General features: G+C 42.8%; 1 long non-coding RNA gene across 1 annotated transcript in view; it reads left to right on the top strand.

Moving 5' to 3' along the window:
- The window catches only part of LOC149435065 (uncharacterized), a 167,289-nt gene that overhangs the window by 59,622 nt on the left and 83,957 nt on the right, over positions 1-23,710 (top strand). The window contains exon 3 of the long non-coding RNA XR_016308561.1: positions 452-594. This is a non-coding gene — a long non-coding RNA (uncharacterized LOC149435065). The remainder of the gene's footprint in view (positions 1-451; positions 595-23,710) is intronic.

The raw sequence follows: 23,710 nt of genomic DNA, 5'->3' as shown, positions 1-23,710 counted from the left end.
TGAAGTGCAAACAGTAGCTGAAATTTGATTTATTATCAGCTTCTTGAAGTCCTTTGCAGCAGAGATCAGACTAAGGTGGGGAAGCAGTGCAAGGGACCAGTTGATTGTGCTCATGTGCTGATAGGAGGAGAAGGGGAAGTGACAGATTCAGCTTTCTGCTTCTCTCTTTACTGTTCAGTCATAGGCTGGGGGAAAGGCAAGACCTGTAAGTTTTAGTTAACTGCAGCAGAGAAAAATGGGGTTCCTGCCCTGCCAAACAGGATTGTGCTCTGTGGCAGAGCTGTGTAGATCTCAGGACTGGAGGGATAGAAATACAAATCCTTTGTCAGATAAGACCTGTATAAATATTTCAGCAATATGTTTGAGGTTAATATTATATAAAGGCTGGTATGTGTGAAATGTATTAATATATTTTGTTGTTTCTTTTTGTGTATTTTTCTCCTGGTTTAAGGTTCCTGCTGGTTTCTCCTTGATCAGTGATGGTCCAGTGAGCTGAGCAGTGTGTGAGATGATTCAGTAGGAAGTTGGGACCATGGGGCAGAAGAAAAAGCCATTTCTCAGGTTACTGGATTACCTGGTGATCGTAGGCGCAAGGTAAGCCATGGTTCCTTTTCATGTTTTATCACTAGAGTACTACAGCAGGCATCACTCGGGCAGTTTGGTTCTATAACCAAAACACACAGACTTTGTCAGCAGCAATCCGCTGCCTATCCAGAGCACCTTTTTATTCTTAGTCATTTCAGATCATACACTAGAAGGATAGATGCCATTTTGGCAAAAATCAATATTCCATCTCTCTGTTCTCTCCCTCCTCTTTGGCTCAGAGACAGCAGCGGGAACCATTGGCTTCTGCTGCCGTCAATCACAGCCAGTGAGGAGGAAGCCGAGCCAAGCTGTGCTTTGTGAGTCTATGGACACTCAGAGCTGGCTCGGCAGTGAACCTGCACGAGTGCTCCCATAGCCAGTGGCTTGCTATGAGGACACTTGGCAAAGGGGGAGGAGCCAGGACCACCAGCGGGGGACCCTAGGGGAGCGCAGAGCAGGTATGTATGACATGTTTATTTTTTTAAAGAAAATGAAATGGGTTTAGAATCACTTTAAGTTGCTGTTCTGAGACAATTACAGGGGATCGCCATATCTGTTCTCCTTTTGAAAATGTAAAAGTAAACACATTTTTCAGTATAAATCAGCTAAATTTAAGATGCATCAAAACAAAAGTATTGTAACAAAAAAAAAAAAACATTTTGTCCACTACCTGCAATGCTGCTGAGAAGGACCCTTTCTCGCTGTGTGGAGGCAACGGTTGCCTTTCAGAGATCTGAGTCACCCACTGCTGAGTCAGAGACAGAACTGTCCAATCCGCAAGGTGCATGAGTGTCGCTGATCCCAAAGCTATAGGTCTGTCCTCTGCAGAACAACCGCTGCTTCCACAGAAAGAGCAAGGGTCCTTCTCTGCAAAATGCTGTCAGGGGACAGGCTTTTCTTCTCAGACTGTGACTGCTTACTATAGTAAACACACAGACGTTGTATACCGTATCTTCCGGCGTATAAGACGACCCCCTACTTTTCCTGTTAAAATATAGGGTTTGGGCTATACTCGCCGTATAAGACTACCCCTCTTCCAACGCACACCAAATAAAAATTATAAAACATCAGATTTTATTTCAATATGGTATGGTATTTCAGTATGGTATTCCAATGATGGGGTGCTATTCCTCCCACTGACACCAATGATGGGGCACGATTCCTCCCACTGACACCAATGATGGGGCACTATTCCTCCCACTGACACCAATGATGGGACACTATTCCTCCCACTGACACCAATGATGGTACCCCATCATTAATGTCAGTGTGTGAGGAATAGTGTCCCATCATTAGTGTCAGTGGGAGAAATAGTGCCCCATCATTGGTGTCTGTGGAAGGAATAGTGCCCCATCATTGGTATCAGTGGGAGGAATAGTGTCCCATCATTGGTGTCAGTGGGAGGAATAGCACCCCATCATTGGTGTCAGTGGGAGGAATAGCACCCCATCATTGGTGTCAGTGGGAGGAATAGCACCCCATCATTGGTGTCAGTGGCAGGAATCGTGCCCCATCATTTGCATCAGTGGCAGGAATAGTGCCCCCTCATTGGTATCAGTGGGAGGAATAGTGCCCTGTCATTGGTGTCAGTGGGAGGAATAGTGCCCCGTCATTGGTGTCAGTGGGAGGAATAGTGCCCCGTCATTGGTGTCAGTGGGAGGAATAGTGCCCCGTCATTGGTGTCAGTGGGAGGAATAGTGCCCCGTCATTGGTGTCAGTGGGAGGAATAGTGTCCCAACATTGGTGTCAGTGGGAGGAATAGTGCCCCAACATTGGTGTCAGTGGGAGGAATAGTACCCCATCATTGGTGTCAGTGGGAGGAATAGTACCCCATCATTGGTGTCAGTGGGGGAAGGAATAGTGTTCCATCATTGGTGTCAGTGGTGGGTGGAATAGTTACCCATCGTTGGTGTCAGTGGGGGGGGGGAATAGTGCCCCATCGTTGGTGTCAGTGAGGGGGGAGGAAAAGTACCCCATCCTTGGTGTCTGTTGGGGGGAGGAATAGTGCCCCATCCTTGGTGTCTGTTGGGGGGAGGAATAGTGCTCCATCGTTGGTATCAGTGGGGGGGAAGGAATAGTGCCCCATCGTTGGTGTCAGTGGGGGGGGAGGAAAAGTGCCCCATTGTTGGTGTCAGTGGGGGGGGGAATAGTGCCCCATCGTTGGTGTCAGTGGGGGGGAGGAATAGTGCCCCATCGTTGGTGTCAGTGGGGGGGAGGAATAGTGCCCCATCGTTTGGTGTCAGTGGGGGGGAGGAAAAGTGCCCCATTGTTGGTGTCAGTGGGGGGGGAATAGTGCTCCATCATTGGTGTCAGTGGGGGGGAGGAATAGTGCCCCATCGTTTGGTGTCAGTGGGGGGGAGGAAAAGTGCTCCATCATTGGTGTCAGTGGGGGGAGGAATAGTGCCCCATCGTTGGTGTCAGTGGGAGGAATAATGCCCCATCATTAGTATCAGTGACACCAATGATGGGGCACTATTCCTCCCACTGACACCAATGACACTTGCTGACCCCTGTTCCAGCATGGTGCTGCTGCAGCAAGCATACGTGGTTGCAGCAGCACCATCTGCACGGCACACTTACCGGCCGCTCCCTCACTCAATGTTCGCGGGGCCGCTTGGCTCCGCCTCCTCGCAGGTGATTGGCCGCTTGTGTGCCTTTCCTGAGCTACAGTTCTGGCTCCCAATCACCGGTGAGGAGGCGGAGCCGAGCGGCCGCGCGAACGTCGAGTGAGGGAGCGACCGAACTGAATGAAGGAGCAGCCGTGCTTCCTGGACTGGATCGTCGTGGGACTGGATCCGGAGCCAGGTAAGAAACAGCAGCCCCCTGCCCGCCCATGTACTTAGTGTCCCTTCCATTGGAAGGGGGGGTGGCCCCCCTAAAAAGTGCCGCCCTAGGCAAATACGCCCCTGGCTACACTGGCTTGGAAGTGTCAGCACGCCGTATACCGGCGTATAAGACGGCCCCCGACTTTTGAGTATTTTCATAGGTTAAAAAGTCGTCTTATATGCCGGAAAATACGGTACTTTTTTGTTTTGAAGCCAGCAACTGATTGTTCACCCCGGTACACACTACAAGTTTGTTTGTTTTTGCGTTCAGCCCAGCGGTGATCCTGCCAGTAGGGTTAAATTCAGGATTCTGTGTTGGTACGTGAGTTATTTCAAACCAAACTCCATAAACGGTGTCATCGTGGACCTGGAATCAATCATTTGGCAGACTTTAGCCATGTAGTGTATGTACTGTATGATACAGCCAGATCATTTCACAAACCAGTTCACTGTGGTCTCTGGAAGGCTGAAGTCTGCCCATTTCATGCCACTTGTAGACATACATTATGCCATCCAGCACACTGATACAAGAAATGTCCACTTTTTGGTTGTAAGTGGTTTTTATAAATGTAACATTTTGATGGGTGTGCATAGACAGACTTGGGTCACTCTCTCCTAGTAGAAGAGAATTGGGAAGTTGGTTCAGCACATTGCGTAGGTACAGCTAAACCTGCATGGTCTCCATTTGCTGATATGCTTGCATCAGGTCTTGGGACCATAGAAATTCCAATCTGTTGGCCAGTCTCTGCGTCTTGTCTGGTTTTTAAAGTGGTAATTAGGTCTCCATTTTTTTGCCTTTTTAATATATCAAAATCCACAAATAAAACACTCCTCAGTAAAGTATTTAATTTACAAATCTGAGGAAACACTTATTGCACTGAGGTTATCACCGTTGCTGGCTGCAGATGTTTAGCAGTGCTTCCCCAAATCTCTGACCAGGAAGTGCAAACTGAGCACATCACAAGATGACCCTCTTTGGGACTACATGTCCCAGCATCCCGTTGCCAGTTCTTTATGGTGAATGTAGTTATCATTTTTGCAATGAAAGGTCCCTCCAGTCATTGAGTGGAGGAGGGAATCTGTTTTAGTGTTTTGCAATTTACAGCTTCTGAGCATGATGCAATTAGCAACCTAGTAAGGTGAAGAATATAAATATCGCAGTGAATCGTTGCCACATCTAGAGATGGGAAGGTCTGGCAAAAAGTTTTTTTGTGTTTTTTGTTTTCCTGGAAAAATTGGAAAAAAAGGAGAGCGTGGAATATTCTCTTTTAAAAATGTAATTAATATATCCCTAAACTCTCCCAATGACACCAACGATGGAGCACAATTCCTTCCAAGGACTCAAAGAACAGGAAAGTAAGTTGGGCGCACGTCAATGATGTTGCAGATAAAACATCTTTTATTGGAATCTTCAAGAAAAATGCAATACAAACATGACGGCTCCCACAATACAGAGAGCAGTAAACGTGTTTCACACAGGCATGTGCTTAGTGATCACTTAGTCAGTAATGACAAAGCACATGTCTGTATCAAAACACATTTACTGTTCTCTGTCCATTCAGGGCGCTGTCATGTTTGTATTACATACCAATAAATGCTTTATCTGCAAAATCGTTGTAGTGCTGCCAACTTACTTTCATGTTCCTCCAGAGCTACAATCATGGATTGGGCCGGCACCAATTGATGTGTGGAGGGGCTGTGTGTTCATGCACTCGCCTTGGATACAATTTTGTCTTCCTCCTTCCCAGTGACACGAACGATGGGGCGCCGTTGCTCCCAGTGACACAAACGATGGGGCGCCGTTGCTCCCAGTGACACGAACGATGGGGCGCCGTTGCTCCCAGTGACACGAACGATGGGGCGCCGTTGCTCCCAGTGTCACGAACGATGGGGCGCCGTTGCTCCCAGTGTCACGAACGATGGGGCGCCGTTGCTCCCAGTGTCACGAACGATGGGGCGCCTTTGCTCCCAGTGACACGAACGATGGGGCGCCGTTGCTCCCAGTGTCACGAACAATGGGGCACCGTTGCTCCCAGTGTCACGAACGATGGGGCGCCGTTGCTGCCAGTGACACGAACGATGGGGCGCCATTGCTCCCAGTGACACCAACACCAGCCATCGGCTCACCTGTCAGGTGGAAGCATTAGGGCAGCAGTGCTGCTGATTGCTTCCACACAGTGCCAGCCTCTCTGCGCCCCTACACCCCCTACCCCCCGTGAGGTCTCCCGGGCTCTTCTTGGCCATCTGCGGGCCTGGCTCGTTGTTGGCTAGAGGGGAGGGAGAAGAGCTCCCCTCCCTTCTTGTGCTGACCCGGGTCTCCGCTGAACGATTGTAATGCAATCCCCAGGAAAAAATGTAATGCGGTGCGATGTGCACTGCATTACATTCAGTGGAGCAGAGGGGAGACATCCAGGGTCTTTTAGACCTTGGATGTCTCAAAGAGAACCTGTCACCAAAAATCATCACTTTGTCTCCTATGTGATTGAAAATAAAACATTTTTTTTTTATTTTAACTGTAAAAAATGAAAGTTATACCATCCCTCCAAAAACAATATTGAGGCCCCCACACATACGCACGTACAAATGTAAAAGCACACGCTGGGGCACCTACGCATGATACTGTCGATTGCGATACACATGTCACATATCATCGCGCACGCCAAAATGACAGCAATAATTTTAGCACCAGACCTCCTTTGTAACGCTAAATTGATGACCTATAAGGAGCTTTAAAAATGTTGACCTATAGAAAAAATAGGGTACTGAAGTTTGTCACCATTTCACGAGCGCACACAAATTTAAGGTTTGACAAGTTGGATATTAATTTACTCGCTGCAACCTCATCTTTTATATTTTACCAAAAAAATAGGGTCATTTATTGCTTTTTTGTGCCCTAAAATTAAGTTGTTTTTTGTACTAACATTTTGTGGTAAAATCATGTGACATAAAAAATTGGAACTACCACTATTTTATTCTCTAGGGTCTCTGCTTTCAGAAAATATATCATGTTTGTCGGTTTTATGTAATCTTCAGGCCTAAAATGATTTTTGAAACGTGCAAAAAACTCAAAAACGGCTCTGGCAGCGAAAGGGATAAAGTATAAGCACTGATTCCACCCGCCCTTTCCTGACGAGCAGCCAATCGTTGTTCATCACACTGCAAGGTCTCTCTCCTCCCTGCTAGTCCCCGGGTGGGGTGCTGAAGACAGGCAGGGAGGGGAGGAGGAGATATACAGCACAATGTTAAAAATATTACACGTTTAAGTCACCATAAAGCCTCTTTTGATTTGTGTCAACAAAAATGTTAGCATGTGCCAGAGAATTCTGTAGGTCTTTAGCTGGCACTCTGGGATTCTTCTTTACCTCATGCAGCATTCTGCGCTGTGCTCTTGCAGTCATTTTTACAGGACGACCACGCCTAGGGAGAGTAGCAACAGTGCTAAACTTTCTCCATTTGTAGACAGTCTGTCTTACCGTGGACACATGAACATCAAGGCTTTTGGAGATACTTTTGTAACCCTTTCCAGCTTCATGCAAGTCAACAATTCTTGATCGTAGGTCTTCTGAGAGCTCTTTTCTGTGAGGCATGGTTCACATCAGACAGTGCTTCTTGAAACCAGTAAACCAAAAACAGGTGTGTGTTTTTTTAAGGGCAGGACAGCTGTCAGCAACACATCCAATATCATCACACTGATTGGAGTCAAGGTTGGCTCACTCCTGGCTCCAATTAGCTCTGGGAGAAGTCATTAAGCTAGGGCCTCACATACTTTTTCCTCCCTGCACTGTGAATGTTTTTGTGCAATTAAACCATGGTAACATCTAATGTTTGTGTAGTATTATGTTCAGCAGACTGTGTTCTTCTATTGTTGTGACTTAGATGATGTTCAGAGCACATTTTATGCCAAATTCATGCAAAACTCCACGTAATCCCAAGGGGTTCACATACTTTTTCCTCCCTGCACTGTGGATGTTTACATGTTATGTGCAATTAAACCATGACAACATCTAATGTTTTTGTAGTATTATGTTCAGCAGACTGTATTCTTCTATTGTTGTGACTTAGATGACGTTCAGAGCACATTTTATGCCCAGTTCATGCAAAACTCCACGTATTCCCACGGGGTTCACATACTTTTTCTTGCAACTGTACCCAGGTTCTGAGGCTGAGTTAATACAGATAAGGCACTAGGTGAGTTTAATGACCACCTGAATCAGCCACAGAACCTGTGTAATTAATATGTGTTCAGGTTTAAGGGAATGAGGTGGCAACCCTAGTGCCCATAGACTTGTATAGAATTTCTGGTTTAGTTCCAGCTGAAAAACTGACAGGGGGACCTGATTGGCTCACCCGTGTGAAGGGAAACAAAAGGTTTTTCATTTATTAGTTTATTTTAACTAGCTGCTAATATTCATTTTTTTTGTTTTGTTTTTTTCCCTGTGTGAGCAGGCCGAGGAAACCCCTGCAAGTTGTCTCTTGACGACAGCCTCGGTGATTGCATCCTCAGTGATTGCATCCTTGGTGATTGCCGGTCTGGTGATTTCTGCATCCATGTTTGCAGTTTTAGGTGACTCTAGCCTCTGTACCTCTGAGCACTGAGCGAGCAGAGAGTAGTCTTCTAACTGGGATTACTACATCACACATTCACGCTCATGCAGTAGCCTACCCTGAGCCATCAGACGTAAAAGATGTCATCTAGCTAGGATTACTACACACACGCACGTTCATGCAGCAGCCTACCCTCAGTCTTCAGACTAGCTAGGCCAGCCGAGTCATTTCCAGGAATTCTATGGCGGTAGACTCCAGCCTTGGTGATTGCATCCTTGGTGATTGCCGGTCTGGTGATTTCTGCATCACACGTTCACGCTCATACAGTAGCCTACCCTGAGCTATCAGACTAAAGAGACATCGTCTAGCTAGGATTACTACACGCACGCACGCACATTCATGCAGCAGCCTACCCTCAATCAGCAGACAAACTAGGCCAGCCGAGTCATTTCCAGGGAGATCATTGAGGAAAAGGCGGTCAGTGATGTAAGTTGAGGGTAGTGATATGGGAAGTGGCTGGGGTGGGTGTGAAATGGATAATGTGTGCTAACTTTTATCTCCTTCACATTTGTGGTAATGCTTATCTCCCTTTGAAAAGTGATCTGTGGTGGATCTCTTTTCAGAGGTTGTTATAGGAGCAGCTAACAGGTGTTCACGTGGTGCATTTCCTGCCTTCTGACACCTGTGTTTTTTTTTCAGTTTCTGAATTGCATTTTTATATTGGAGGACCGCACTGCAGGTATGATCCAAGCATTTGTTTTACAGTTGCAGAGTGGCCCCGTTGAACTTAAACTGATTGTAAAGACACGGTTTCTAGCTTTTAGAAATAACAAACATGTCATGCTTACCTGCTCTGTGTAATGGTTTTGCACAGAGCAGCCTCGATCTTCCTCTTCTTGGGTCCCCTGTCGGCGCTCCTAGCTCCTCCTCTCTGTTGAGTGCTAATGGGGCTCCTCTATGTTCTTGATCCTGAGAAAGTTCTGTTTGTCTACAAGACACACATAGCATGGCCTGGGCCCCTCCCCCCTCACTGGCTGTGATTGACAGCAGCAGGAGCTAATGGGTGCCGCTGCTGTATCTGAGCCAATGAGGAGGCAGAGATCCAAGAGAGCCACATCAGTGGATTGAGGTTGGGGTCAGGTAAGTATAAAGAGGGGGACCTTCTTCCTTTAGAACCACTTTGATGGGAGAGTTTGACAGATGGGGCTGCAGCCGGAGTTCAAAATGCTGCAGCTGCTGAGTAAAGCATTGCACCTGCGGTATGTATACAGCTTGTCTGGCCAGATTATTAGGATGTGGGTGTGCAGGCAGGGGTGGCGGTAAAAGCAGGGCTCAGCTGCCCGTGTGAAACATCCCTTAGGCACCATTCATACTCGGTGTTTCTGGAAGGTGCGACATAGCGCAGGGAAAGGTGCATAGCCCTTGTAAAGCCATTAATTGGTAGTTGATATTAATTATTAATAATAATTATTTTAAAAATGATTAAGAAATCATGAATACATTTATTTTAAAAAAGTAATAAAGTATAAATATAATGAATAATAATTATTAACATTATTAATAAATCATTAACAAATAATATTAATAATTAATAAAATCATCCATTAATAAAAAAGTATTAAACAAACTAAATAATATATTAACCACTTGAGTCCCAGCCACTGCATCAAAACGTTTGCAGGGCGGCACAGCTGCACAAAACCACGTTTTAAAATGTGGTTTTGCAAAACAGGTAGGGGGCGCACGCGAGGCGCGCGCCCGCCCTACCTGTCCCGCGGGTGTCAGCAGCGGGTCTAAGCCGCTGGGTCACGGCCCGTCATTTCCGACCGTTTCCCTGCGATTAGCGGCAATCACTGACAGAGAGCAGGGCTGCATTGTTTACACACAGCCCTGTTCTCTGTCAGTTGCCTGTCAGCTCCTGACAAGCTGATCGGGACAGAAGAGTTTATCTGTCCCGATCAGCATGTCTCCCTTCAGTACACACCCCTGCCCCCTAGTAAAACACTCCCCTCACACAGTTAACCCTTTCAGTGAAAAAATGTTAACCCCTTCCTCCCCAGTGCCATTAGTACAGTGTCAGTGGGTTTTTCTTTCCCTGATCACTGTATTGGTGTCACTGGGGATGTCAGTGACCCCAAGTCAGTTCCCCCCCAGTGTCAAAATGTCCGCCGCAGTCCTGCCATAAGTCGCTGATCGAAGCCATAAGTCGCTGATCGCCGCCATTATTAGTATAAAAAAATTTAAAATCCCAGTATCTTTCCCGCCATTTGTAAACGCTATAACTTTCATGTAAACCAATTAATTTACACGTATTGAGATTTGTTTTAGCAAAGACATGTCGCAGAATGCATTTTGGATGAAATTTGTGACAAAATTAGATTTTTTAATTTTTTTTACTGGACATGTTTTATAGCAAAAAGTCCAAAATATTGTTTTTTTTCTCAAAATTTTCAGCCTTCTTTTTTATAGCGCAAAAAATTTAAAACGCACAGGCGATCAAATACCACCGAAAGAAAGCTCAATTTGTGGGAAAAAAGGACGTAAATTTAATTTGGGTGCAGTGTTGCATGACCGCGCAGTTGTCAGTTAAAATAATGCAGCGCTGTAACACAAACCTCTTCTGTATCCGCTTCCTGACCACCCTACAGCAGAAATACTGCTACAGGGCGGCATGGGTACGCAAAATCATATATATATATATATATATACAGTGGGGATCGAAAGTTTGGGCACCCCAGCTAAAAATTTGTATTAATGTACATAAAGAAGCCAAGGAAAGATGGAAAAATCTCCAAAAGGCATCAAATTACAGATTAGACATTCTTATAATATGTCAACAAAAGTTAGATTTTATTTCCATCATTTACACTTTCAAAATAACAGAAAACTAAAAAATGGCGTCTGCAAAAGCTTGGGCACCCTGCAGAATTTATAGCATGCACTGCCCCCTTTGCCAAGCTGAGACCTGCCAGTGTCATGGATTGTTCTCAATCATCGTCTGGGAAGACCAGGTTATGTCAATCTCAAAGGTTTTAAATGCCCAGACTCATCTGACCTTGCCCCAACAATCAGCACCATGGGTTCTTCTAAGCAGTTGTCTAGAAAACTGAAACTAAAAATACTTGACTCTCACAAAGCTGGAGAAGGCTATAAGAAGATAGCAAAGCGTTTTCAGATGTCAATATCCTCTGTTCGGAATGTAATTAAGAAATGGCAGTCATCAGGAACAGTGGAAGTTAAAGCAAGATCTGGAAGACCAAGAAAAATATCAGACAGAACAGCTCGCAGGATTGTGAGAAAAACAATTCAAAACCCACGTTTGACTGCACGATCCCTCCAGAAAGATCTGGCAGACACTGGAGTTGTGGTACACTATTCCACTATAAAGAGATACTTGTACAAATATGGTCTTCATGGAAGAGTCATCAGAAGAAAACCTCTTCTACGTCCTCACCTCAAAAATCATCGTTTGAACTTTACAAATGAACATATAGACAAGTCTGATGCATTTTGGAAACAAGTTCTGTGGACCGATGAGGTTAAAATTGAACTTTTTGGCCGGAATGAGCAAAGGTACGTTTGGAGAAGAAGGGGCACAGAATTTAATGAAAAGAACCTCTGTCCAACTGTTAAGCATGGGGTTGGATCAATCATGCTTTGGGGTTGTGTAGCAGCCAGTGGCACAGGGAACATCTCACGAGTCGAAGGAAAAATGGATTCAATAAAATTTCAGCAAATTTTGGATAGTAACTTGATGCCATCTGTGAAAAAGCTGAAGTTAAAGAGAGAATGGCTTCTACAAATGGATAATGATCCTAAAAACACCTCGAAATCCACGGGGGATTACATCAAGAGGCGTAAACTGAAGGTTTTGCCATGGCCTTCACAATCTCCTGACCTCAACATAATTGAAAATCTATGGATAGACCTTAAAAGAGCAGTGCGTGACAGACAGCCCAGAAATCTCAAAGAACTGGAAGACTTTTGTAAGGAAGAATGGGCAAAGATACCTCAAACAAGAATTGAAAGACTCTTGGCTGGCTACAAAAATCGTTTACAAGCTGTGATACTTGCCAAAGGGGGCAGTACAAGATATTAACTCTGCAGGGTGCCCAAACTTTTGCAGACGCCATTTTTTTGTTTTCTGTTATTTTGAAAGTGTAAATGATGGAAAAAAAAATCTAACTTTTGTTGACATATTATAAAAATGTCTAATCTGTAATTTGATGCCTTTTGGAGATTTTTCCATCTTTCCTTGGCTTCTTTATGCACATTAATACAAATTTTTAGCTGGGGTGCCCAAACTTTCGATCCCCACTGTATATATTTATATATATATATATATATATATATACACGTGAGTCGTGCTCCCGTGGTTTACACACCCCTCCCAGATAGCGTCAGATTGCCCGTCAGTACACCAGTCATCACATTTAACCCCCTTGATTGCCAGGAACACGCTCATGTACAATAATCCTCCATTGCTAGTATAACGTCTGAACTGGTCAATATCTTTGATCAGGTCAGCACTATACCAGCGTTCACATTAATATAGCGTCCCCAAAAACGCAACGTTAGTGGGATCAGCCCCGGCACCTGCCAGCACCTGCGTTTAGCCCTTACGCTTACCCCCTCCTTCTCCCCCTGCAAGTGCAGTGTCAGTAGGTCCCTGTCACTTGATACATTGCACACAAAACCGCAGTGTTCGCAGAATCAGGACTGATCTCTGTTAGCACTTGCCGGTAAATTTTGATGACTCTCATATGCAGCAGAGTGCCAGTACTAGTGCCACTCTACCTTTTGGTGAACTGGTAAGTACCAGCGGTCTAGTACACCTTGGTCTTTCACATACCTCCTTGATTTTTGGAGCTGTTTTTCACGGAATATCTGTATGCGTTGATTGTGGATCAAAGCAGTTTATATGCACAACAATTTATCGCCGCCAACCCAAATTCAAACCTTGCCAGACCATTCGCATGGAAACTCATTACGGTTTTCAAATTTACATTTTTTTGGGCCTAACCCTCAACATGGGCATTACTAAAAGAAATGAATTGCGGTTGTATTGGTCTGCAGACCCGATTCATCATAAGCCGTGTTCTCTGCTGCCATGGCCAGGCTTAGATATGAGAGTATAATGTGTTTTATGCATTTCAACGGCAATACACTCTGTCATCCTCGGGGTAACCCTGAATTTGACCGGCTCCACAAAATTCAGCCCCTCGCAAATCACCTTAACCAAAAATGTTCAGATGTCTATACTCCCCAGCAAAACATCTGCGTTGAGGAGTCCCTCATTAATTTTTCTGGCCGCCTTGCATTCAAACAATTTCTCCCCAGCAAGCGTGCCAGATATGGGGTCAAGATGTAGAAGACCTGTGAGAGGGCAACAGGCTATACTTATAAGTTTTGGATTTACGAGGGAAAAGATAGTCACGTGGAGCCCCCCGGATGCCCAGACTAAATGGGGAGCAGTGGCAAGATAGTTTGGGACTTGGTGTCATCATTTCTCCATATGGGGTACCACTTATACGTGGACAATTTTTAGTCAAGCGTGCCACTATTTAGACATTTATTCAATCTTGGAACTGGCGCTTGTGGCAAAGTGTGACCTAATGTGTGCCCACCATTAGAAGTGGGTGGATGCAGGGCAGTATATTCTAATGGTGGGCATACCACACACTTTTTCTGGCAGAGATTTCTTATTTTTTCATTCAGTCCACTGGCTGCATACAAAAGAAAAAGAACATAGCATATACACCCAACAAGGACCAGCGATGTACTGGTACATCACTGGATTTGAATGGTTATACCAGGATGCCTAGAGCTGCAAACATCATCCTGGTATTGTTTCTTTCAGCCGGTGATCGGCTTTCATGTAAAAGCAATCCTAGTGGCTAATTAGCTGCAAGATTGCTTTTACAAGCAGTGGGAGATGATGTCCCCCCTCCTCCGCTGCCTTCCACGACCTTCTCGGGCAGTCCCGTGCCATCAGGGGAACCTGAGAATACAGCCGGTGTTTCTGCCAGCTGACCATAGAGCTGATTGGAGACCAGAGTGGTGCCAATCATCTCTATAGTCTAAGAATTCGGAAGCTACAAGCATTTCATCACTTCAGTTTCGCAGGATATAAACAGCGCCATTTGTAAACTGGGAAAGCAGCTGATCACACCGATTTTGGTTTGATTAGATAATGTAAGGGCAGAGGAGATATCTAGAGCCTGATAGACCCCAGATTTCTCAAAAAAGAATATATGACAATGCCCATTGAAGTTATAAGGGTTATTTGTATTCCCTGTTATAGCATTGAAAGTGATAAAAAAAAAAAAAATGAAAGGTACAATGTAAAAATAATTTTAAAAAAATCAAAATAACGAAAAAAAAAATTGCCCCTCCCATGCGTGCACACCTGTGTGCACAAGCCTTGACCCTGTGCCGTTATGTAAACAGCGGTTGCACCATGCATGTGAGGTATTGCCATGAACGTCAGATCAAGGGCAGTAATTCTAACACTAGACCTCCTCTGTAAATCTAAAATGGTAGCATTTAAAGGCTTTTAAATCGCTGCCTATGGATATTAAAAATGTTTGCAGTTTGTCGCCATTGCACAGGGCATGCGCAGTTTTAAAGTATGTCATGTTTGGTATCTATTTACTCGGCATACCATTATCTTTTATATTTTACCAAACAATTGGCCAATATATTGTGTTTTTGTGCATTAGAAGTAAAAAAAGTGTATTTTTTTTTTTTAAATTGCTTTTGAAAAATTGCTGCGCGAGTACTATGTGCCATACAAAAATTGTAGTACCCACCATTTTATTCACTAGGGTGTCTGCTTTAAAAAAATATATAATGTTTGGGGGTTTAAATTAATTTCCTAGCAAAAAATACAGATTTTTTTCATGTAAACAAAAAGGCTTGGTCTTCAGGTGGTTAGAAGAGTGAATGATGTGTGGCATAAACTTCTAATGCTGGGCATAAAACGCCCCCACCCCCCAAAATGACCCCTTTTTGGAAAGTAGTCACCCCAAACTATTTGCTGAGAGGAATGTTGAATCAATAGAAGAATTTATTTTTTTACCACAAGTTTTTGGAAAATGACAAAAATAAATATATATATTTTTTTTACACAAAATTGTCAATTAATTGATTTACTGCTCACACATGCCATGGTTATATGTGGAATTACTCCCCAAAATACATTCTGCTACTTCTCACGAGTATGGGGGTACCACATGTGAGAGACGTTTTGGCAGTCTAGCCAAGTACAGGACCCCAAAATCCAATAAGCACCTTCAGGCTTTTAAAGGGCTTTATTTCCTCATTACACTTCCAGACTACCTATCACAGTTTCGGAGGCCCTGAAATGCCAGGATAGCTCCTAACCCCCCCAAATGACCCCTTTTTGGAAAGTAGACACCCCAAGGAATTTGATAAAAAGCACGGTAAGTATTTTGCAGATCTCATTTGTTGCCACAAGTTTTTGGAAAATGAAGAAAAAAAACAAAAACATGTTTTCTATTTTTTTTATGTTTCAAAACCTCGTGAGAAAAAATGAGATCTGCAAAATACTCACCATGCCTCTTTTTAAATTCCTTTCCTGGCATGTTAGGGCCTTCGAAACTGTGATAGGTAGTGAGGAAGTGTAATGAGGAAGTTTACGCACCTTCATGCTTTCAAAGTGGTCTTTGGATTTCAGGCTCCTGTATGTGGCTAGGCTCCCAAAAAGTCTCACACATGTGGTATCCCCATACTCAGTAGAAGTAGCAGAATGTATTTTGGGGTGTAATTCCACATATACCCATGGCTTGTGCGAGAAATAAATCATTTAAATGACTAGTGACTGGTATTTTAGAACCTAAAAAATAAATCTTACATGGACTCAATATGCCTCTCAGCAGATAGCTTAGGGTGTCTAATTTCCGAAACGGGGTCATTTGAGGGTGTTTGTACTATCCTGGTATTTTAGCACCTCAAGAAATGTGATGGGCAGTCAGAAAGTAAAAGCTGTGTAAATTCCATTATCTATACCATAGTTTGTAGACGCTATAACTTTCACACAAAGCAATCAATATACACTTCTTGGGATTTTTTTAACCAAAAACATGTAGCAAAATACATTTTGGCCTAAATTTACGACGAAATTTTAGTTTTTTTACATATTTTTTATGACCAAAATGAGAAAATATTGTTTTTTTCAAAAACATTTTTTTTTTTCAAAAACTTTTCTGGTTATAGCACCAAAAATAAAAAGTGTACAGGTGATCAAATACCACCAAAAGAATGCTCTATTTGTATTAAAAAAAGGACATAAATTCCATTTATGTACCGTATTGCATGACCGCGCAATTGTCCGTTAAACTAGCGCAGCGCTGTATAGCAAAAAAATGGCGTAAATTGCAGTATTTATACCATAGTTTGTAGACGTTATAACTTCCACACAAAGCAATCAATATACACTTATTGGGATTTTTTTTACCAAAAACATGGAGCAGAATACATTTTGGCCTAAATTTATAACCAACTTTGAGTTTACTATATATTTTTTATAGCTGAAAGTAAAAAATATCCGTTTTCTTCAAAATTTTTGGTCTTTTTTTGTTTATAGCGTGAAAAATAAAAAGCGCACAGGTGATCAAATACCACCGAAAGAAAGCTCTATTTGTGTGAAAAAAAAATTCATAAATTTCGTTTGGGTGCAGCATTGCATGACCGCGCAATTATCAGTTGAATTAGTGCAGCGCAGAGTAGCAAAAAGAGTCCTGGTCATTAAGAGGGGTAAATCCTCAGGAGGGCAAGTGGTTAAGGGGGGTAAATCCTCAGGAGGGCAAATGGGGGTAAATCCTCAGGAGGGCAAGTGGTTAAGGGGGGTAAATCCTCAGGAGGGCAAATGGGGGTAAATCCTCAGGAGGGCAAGTGGTTAAGGGGGGTAAATCCTCAGGAGGGCAAGTGGTTAAGGGGGGTAAATCCTCAGGAGGGCAAGTGGTTAAGGGGGGTAAATCCTCAGGAGGGCAAGTGGTTAAGGGGGGTAAATCCTCAGGAGGGCAAGTGGTTAAGGGGGGTAAATCCTCAGGAGGGCAAGTGGTTAAGGGGGGTAAATCCTCAGGAGGGCAAGCGGTTTAACAAGAAATTAAATAAAAACAAAAAGTATATAGATATCCATTAATATCAATGAGAGGCCTAAGAAAGGGCGACATCTTGTGGTCAAAAACAAATTCTACATCCTATTACTATGTGCCTCAGGATCTCCAAACTGAGACTTAATTTTCACAGACTAATTCTGGACATTAAACCAGCCAAAACATTTAAAAATACCAATAAAACGGTCAGTAAAATGAAATGCAAGAGAGAGGAAAATGGAGAAGATTAGGAATTGTTATTGAAACAATTAATATCCCAATCAACATTATGACCCAGTGGATAATAAGTTCTGAGATGGTAAATCCACTGGGTTTTGCATTGTGAAATAACTTTCTTGAGGTTTAAAATGTCTGGTATTAGCTTCCTCTTTCAATGTCACCAATGACTGGTTGGATAGTGGACAGCCCCCACCAGGTTTCAGTAATGAATATCACAAACAAATGATTTCCAGCAACACTTGCCAGCCTGGGAAACAAACAATTTGGCCTTGTCTTACAGTATGAGTTAAAAACAGAGGGTTTTGTTTGCACACATTTGCAAATACATGCGTAAGCCACAGTCCCTCTTCAAGGGTCCTTTGTATACTGTGGACCTAACTAAAACCTCCAAAGCCTCCATAGTTGGAGCACATGTATAAATGGATAGGTTAAGGGCAGGTGTGCCTGGAGGAGCCCATCCCTCCTTAAAGGTACAGGGACGCACGTGACATCCAGCTATACCAAAATGACAGCAATGGCATCCAGTGCGTCCCTGCATCCAAACTAGCCAACTACACAAAAAAAAGACGTAGTAATGACTTGTAGTATCTGATCCCACCTAGCCTGGTCCAGTAACACTAAGTCAAGGGAGCTTGCACCATTTATGTTACTGTTAACCAAATGGGTACACGTTTGCCTCACTCATGGACTTCATTAGGACTTCTTACAATTATAAACTTAGAAGTCAAAGACTCTGTCCATACCAGCTTTAACTGAGGTTCCTTTTTTTGCACTGATCGTTATGATCAGTGCAAGGCTTTGCTCACACATGTGTAGAGGTGTTCCATGCATCCCCCATGCAGGCAGTCCTAGTCTTGTCAATTGGGACAAGAGGATTCACAAGACGCAGCAGCTGCTCCTAATTTGACAACCGTGCAGGTGCATGGCCCTGAATGCACACAGTATGTGGAGTGCACAGCCCTCGCATGGGCGTAGCATGCCCGTATGATTGAAGCCTTGAAGACGTCTCCCTTTGATTGTTAATAATGTGTTCTGTTCTCGGGGGAATGAAGTATGTGTAGTACTTTGTATTTTCTTCTTATATACTGTGTAAGGCTGGCACTCCTGGCTCCTTCCCCCTGCTGACTGCCCCCATAGCAAGCTACTTTCTATGGGGGGCACTCATGCATGCTTGCTGCTGAGCCCCGCTCCGTGTGTCCATAGACACACAGAGTGTGGCTCGGCTCCACCTCCCCAACTCTCCTCACTGGCTTTGATTGACAGCAACAGGAGTCAATGGCTTGTGAAGCTTGGAGCCAGTGAAGAGAGAAAATGGAGAGAGCTGCTGCTCTCATGCACATCACTGGCTCAAGATCAGGCTCAGGTAAGTATAAGGGGGGGGGGGGCTTGGGGGGGAGCTGCATGCAGAAGGTTTTCTTACCTTGATGCATAGAATGGATTAAAGTAAAAACCTTCTACCTTTACAACCACTTTAAGATGCATGCCCTTGAAATAAATGGAAATGAACAAAAGAGAATAAATCACCTTTCAGAAGAGGGCAGTATGTCACTATGGAAACATTTCATAGAGAACACTTTCAAAATCAAACAGTTTTTCTGCAGAGGCAGATCTTGTGATAGGGTAGGTGTATCTGCAACAGTCTGTGCAAGTGATTTGCGATTCTTGGTCAATAAAGAATTCTTATTTTAACTGTTATTTCTTCAAGTGTAAGTATGGGCAAAAAAAAAAAAATACATATACAATATGATGCAGTCTGGACAGGTGAAGAGACGAATCCTCCCTGTAGAGACGTTGTATTCTGACAGCGGGACTCTGCTGTTAGAATACAATGATCAGCAGCTGCAGCCACTGACCATAATAAATTTCCATTCAACAGAAGTAATTTGTTAGATAATTAGATCCACTTCTTTCAAGCTGTAGTGGCCACAAATGGATAAAAATTTGGCTGGTCCCTGCTGAACCCCCCGCATTTCGATCCACCGATTGCCATCTTAAAGCAGTATTAAACCCAAAAGCAAACCTTTATTATATTGAAGCTTACAATACTTAGATATGATGGCTGCATTCATTTTATTTTTAGGTTTTCTTTCTTCTATTTACACCTGGTGATCCAGTCAGTAAGTCTGTTGTGTTTCAAAAGAATAAGCTCTCTTTCAAATGTATCAGTGTCCAGGGATGAATATAAAAAGGCAATCAGCGCACTGTTGCCAAATAGTATATGAAGAGAAAATGCTGCTAAACATCAGTAATGTTTCTCACTGCACCATACACTTGAAATTTCAAAAAATGCGCAAGTCTATAATAAATGAAATAAAATTTAAATAGTGAATAGTCCATCACCATTGTAAAAATCTGTTATGTCTTCACTGCTCTTCTTAATACTTCTCTACCAAACTAGTCATCTTCCAAGTGCAATATGCATGCTCATCTTCTAATGTGGACCCCAATATAAAGGTCTTGAACGCATGTGTCATCATATCCAGGCAGATGTTCTAGCCAATGAACTTCCATCTTCTATCCCTTCTTCTACTGTAGCTCCACTCTCATGGGTATAAGAACATGCTACCAAAAAGAAACAAAATAGTTCTCTCCGTGCACAACTAAACATACAAAAAACCTTCAGTAGTGCACTCACATTATATTAGTGAACATGTGACAATATACAATCCTAATTCAGTGCAAACAGGTTGCTCACTTCCTCCAATGGCCCTCAATACACATATCAAGGTCATAGGAGCATGTGCTCTTCATAGATAAATAGGTAGTCTGGCTGAAAAAAAGATAAAAGTCTATCTGGTTCAGCCATTTAAGAAAAAAAAAAAAAAAGTTATAATCCTATACCCACAGTTGATCCAGAGGAAGGCAAAAAAAAAACAAGCAAAGCACAATCCAATTTGCTCCTGCAGGGGAAAAAATTCCTCCTGATCCCCGAGAGGCAATCGGATATTTCCTGGATCAACTTTACCTATAAATGTTATATCCAGTTATATTCTGTGTATCTAAGAGAATAATCCAGGCCTTTTTTAAAGCAATCCACTGAGCTGGCCAGAACCAACTCTTGAGGGAGTCTATTCCACATTTTTACAGCTCTCACTGTGAAGAAACCTTTCTGTGTTTGGAGGTTACATTTCTTTTCCTCCAGATGTATAAAGTGCCCCCTTGTCCTCTGTGATGATCTCAGGGGGAATAACTCTACACCGAGTTCACTATATGAACCACTGATGTATTTATACATGGAGATCATATCCCCCCTTATGTATTATACATGGTGATCATATCCCCCCTTATGTATTATACATGGAGATCATATCCCCCCCTTATGTATTTATACATGGAGATCATATCCCCCCTTATGTATTATACATGGTGATCATATCCCCCCTTATGTATTATACATGGAGATCATATCCCCCCTTATGTATTATACATGGAGATCATATCCCCCCTTATGTATTATACATGGTGATCATATCCCCCCTTATGTATTATACATGGAGATCATATCCCCCCTTATGTATTATACATGGTGATCATATCCCCCTTATGTATTATACATGGAGATCATATCCCCCCTTATGTATTATACATGGTGATCATATCCCCCTTATGTATTATACATGGAGATCATATCCCCCCTTATGTATTATACATGGAGATCATATCCCCCCCTTATGTATTATACATGGTGATCATATCCCCCTTATGTATTATACATGGAGATCATATCCCCCCCTTATGTATTATACATGGAGATCATATCCCACTTATGTATTATACATGGAGATCATATCCCCCCCCTTATGTATTATACATGGAGATCATATCCCCCCTTATGTATTATACATGGAGATCGTATCCCCCTTTATGTATTATACATGGTGATCATATCCCCCCTTATGTATTATACATGGAGATCATATCCCCCCTTATGTATTATACATGGAGATCATATCCCCCCTTATGTATTATACATGGAGATCATATCCCCCCTTATGTATTATACATGGAGATCATATCCCCCCTTATGTATTATACATGGAGATCATACCCCCCCTTATGTATTATACATGGAGATCATATCCCCCCTTATGTATTATACATTGAGATCATATCCCCCCTTATGTATTGTACATGGAGATCATATCCCCCCCTTATGTATTATACATGGAGATCATATCCCCCCTTTTGTATTATACATGGAGATCATATCCCCCTTATGTATTATACATGGAGATCATATCCCCCCTTATGTATTATACATGGTGATCATATCCCCCCTTATGTATTATACATGGAGATCATATCCCCCCTTATGTATTATACATGGTGATCATATCCCCCTTATGTATTATACATGGAGATCATATCCCCCCTTATGTATTATACATGGAGATCATATCCCCCCTTATGTATTATACATGGTGATCATATCCCCCTTATGTATTATACATGGAGATCATATCCCCCCTTATGTATTATACATGGAGATCATATCCCCCCCTTATGTATTATACATGGTGATCATATCCCCCTTATGTATTATACATGGAGATCATATCCCCCCCTTATGTATTATACATGGAGATCATATCCCACTTATGTATTATACATGGAGATCATATCCCCCCCCTTATGTATTATACATGGAGATCATATCCCCCCTTATGTATTATACATGGAGATCGTATCCCCCTTTATGTATTATACATGGTGATCATATCCCCCCTTATGTATTATACATGGAGATCATATCCCCCCTTATGTATTATACATGGAGATCATATCCCCCCTTATGTATTATACATGGAGATCATATCCCCCCTTATGTATTATACATGGAGATCATACCCCCCCTTATGTATTATACATGGAGATCATATCCCCCCTTATGTATTATACATTGAGATCATATCCCCCCTTATGTATTGTACATGGAGATCATATCCCCCCCTTATGTATTATACATGGAGATCATATCCCCCCTTTTGTATTATACATGGAGATCATATCCCCCTTATGTATTATACATGGAGATCATATCCCCCCTTATGTATTATACATGGTGATCATATCCCCCCTTATGTATTATACATGGAGATCATATCCCCCCCCCCTTATGTATTATACATGGAGATCATATCCCCCCTTATGTATTATACATGGAGATCATATCCCCCCTTATGTATTATACATGGTGATCATATCCCCCCTTATGTATTATACATGGTGATCATATCCCCCCTTATGTATTATACATGGAGATCATATCCCCCCTTATGTATTATACATGGTGATCATATCCCCCCTTATGTATTATACATGGTGATCATATCCCCCCTTATGTATTACACATGATGATCATATCCCCCTTATGTATTATACATGGAGATCATATCCCCCCTTATGTATTATACATAGAGATCATATCCCCCCTTATGTATTATACATGGAGATCATATCCCCCCTTATGTATTATACATGGTGATCATATCCCCCCTTATGTATTATACATGGAGATCATATCCCCCCTTATGTATTATACATGGAGATCATATCCCCCCTTATGTATTATACATAGAGATCATATCCCCCCTTATGTATTATACATGGAGATCATATCCCCCCTTATGTATTATACATGGAGATCATATCCCCCCTTAATCTCCTCTTCTCAAGAGAGAATACATTCAGTTCCTCTAATCTTTCCTCATAGCTGATCTCCTCCATGCCTCTTATCAGTTTGGTTGCCCTTCTCTGTACTTTCTCCAGTTCCCCAATGTTCTTTTTGTGAATTGGTGCCCAAAACTGAACTGCATGTTCCAGATGAGGTTTTAGTAATTATTTGTACCGGGGGAAATGATATCTCTCTCTGGAGTCTATACCTCTTTAATACAAGAGAGGATTTTGCTCGCTTTAGAACCCGCAGCTTGGCATTGCATGCCATTATTAAGCTTGTGATCTACCAGAACTCCCAGATCCTTCTCCACCATTGATTCCCCCAGTTGTACCCCCCCCCAGTATGTATGATGAATACATATTCCTAGCCCCCAAGTGCATAACCTTACATTTATCAATGGCCACATAACAACACAGAAATGGGACCAATAGTGTACTTCTGCTTAAAAACAACTTCTATTTCAACTCCAAGTAGACCGTGTAATCCCATAGCTCTCAGAGTAGCAAAGGGGTGTGGGGTGCCAGCCCTACCCATGCCAGTGTGGGCCATCTTGGGAAGTAGGAATCTGTTATAGTCAGGCTGGGGACTGTCTGGGGTTTGTCATAGAGAGTTTCTGAAGGATTAAGCCACAGCAAAGATGTAGGCTATCGGACTCAGGGGAGACGTAGGAGAGGAAAGGTGCAGGAATACTAGCATCCTAATTGCATGGGATGCAGAAC

The sequence above is a fragment of the Staurois parvus genome, unplaced genomic scaffold (assembly GCF_062004578.1).
Source record: "Staurois parvus isolate SC_StPar_1 unplaced genomic scaffold, SC_StPar_1.0 ptg001617l, whole genome shotgun sequence".
Taxonomy (NCBI): Eukaryota; Metazoa; Chordata; class Amphibia; order Anura; family Ranidae; genus Staurois; species Staurois parvus.
Note: the sequence above shows the minus strand (reverse complement) of the source record. Positions and strands in the feature narration are given on the sequence as shown.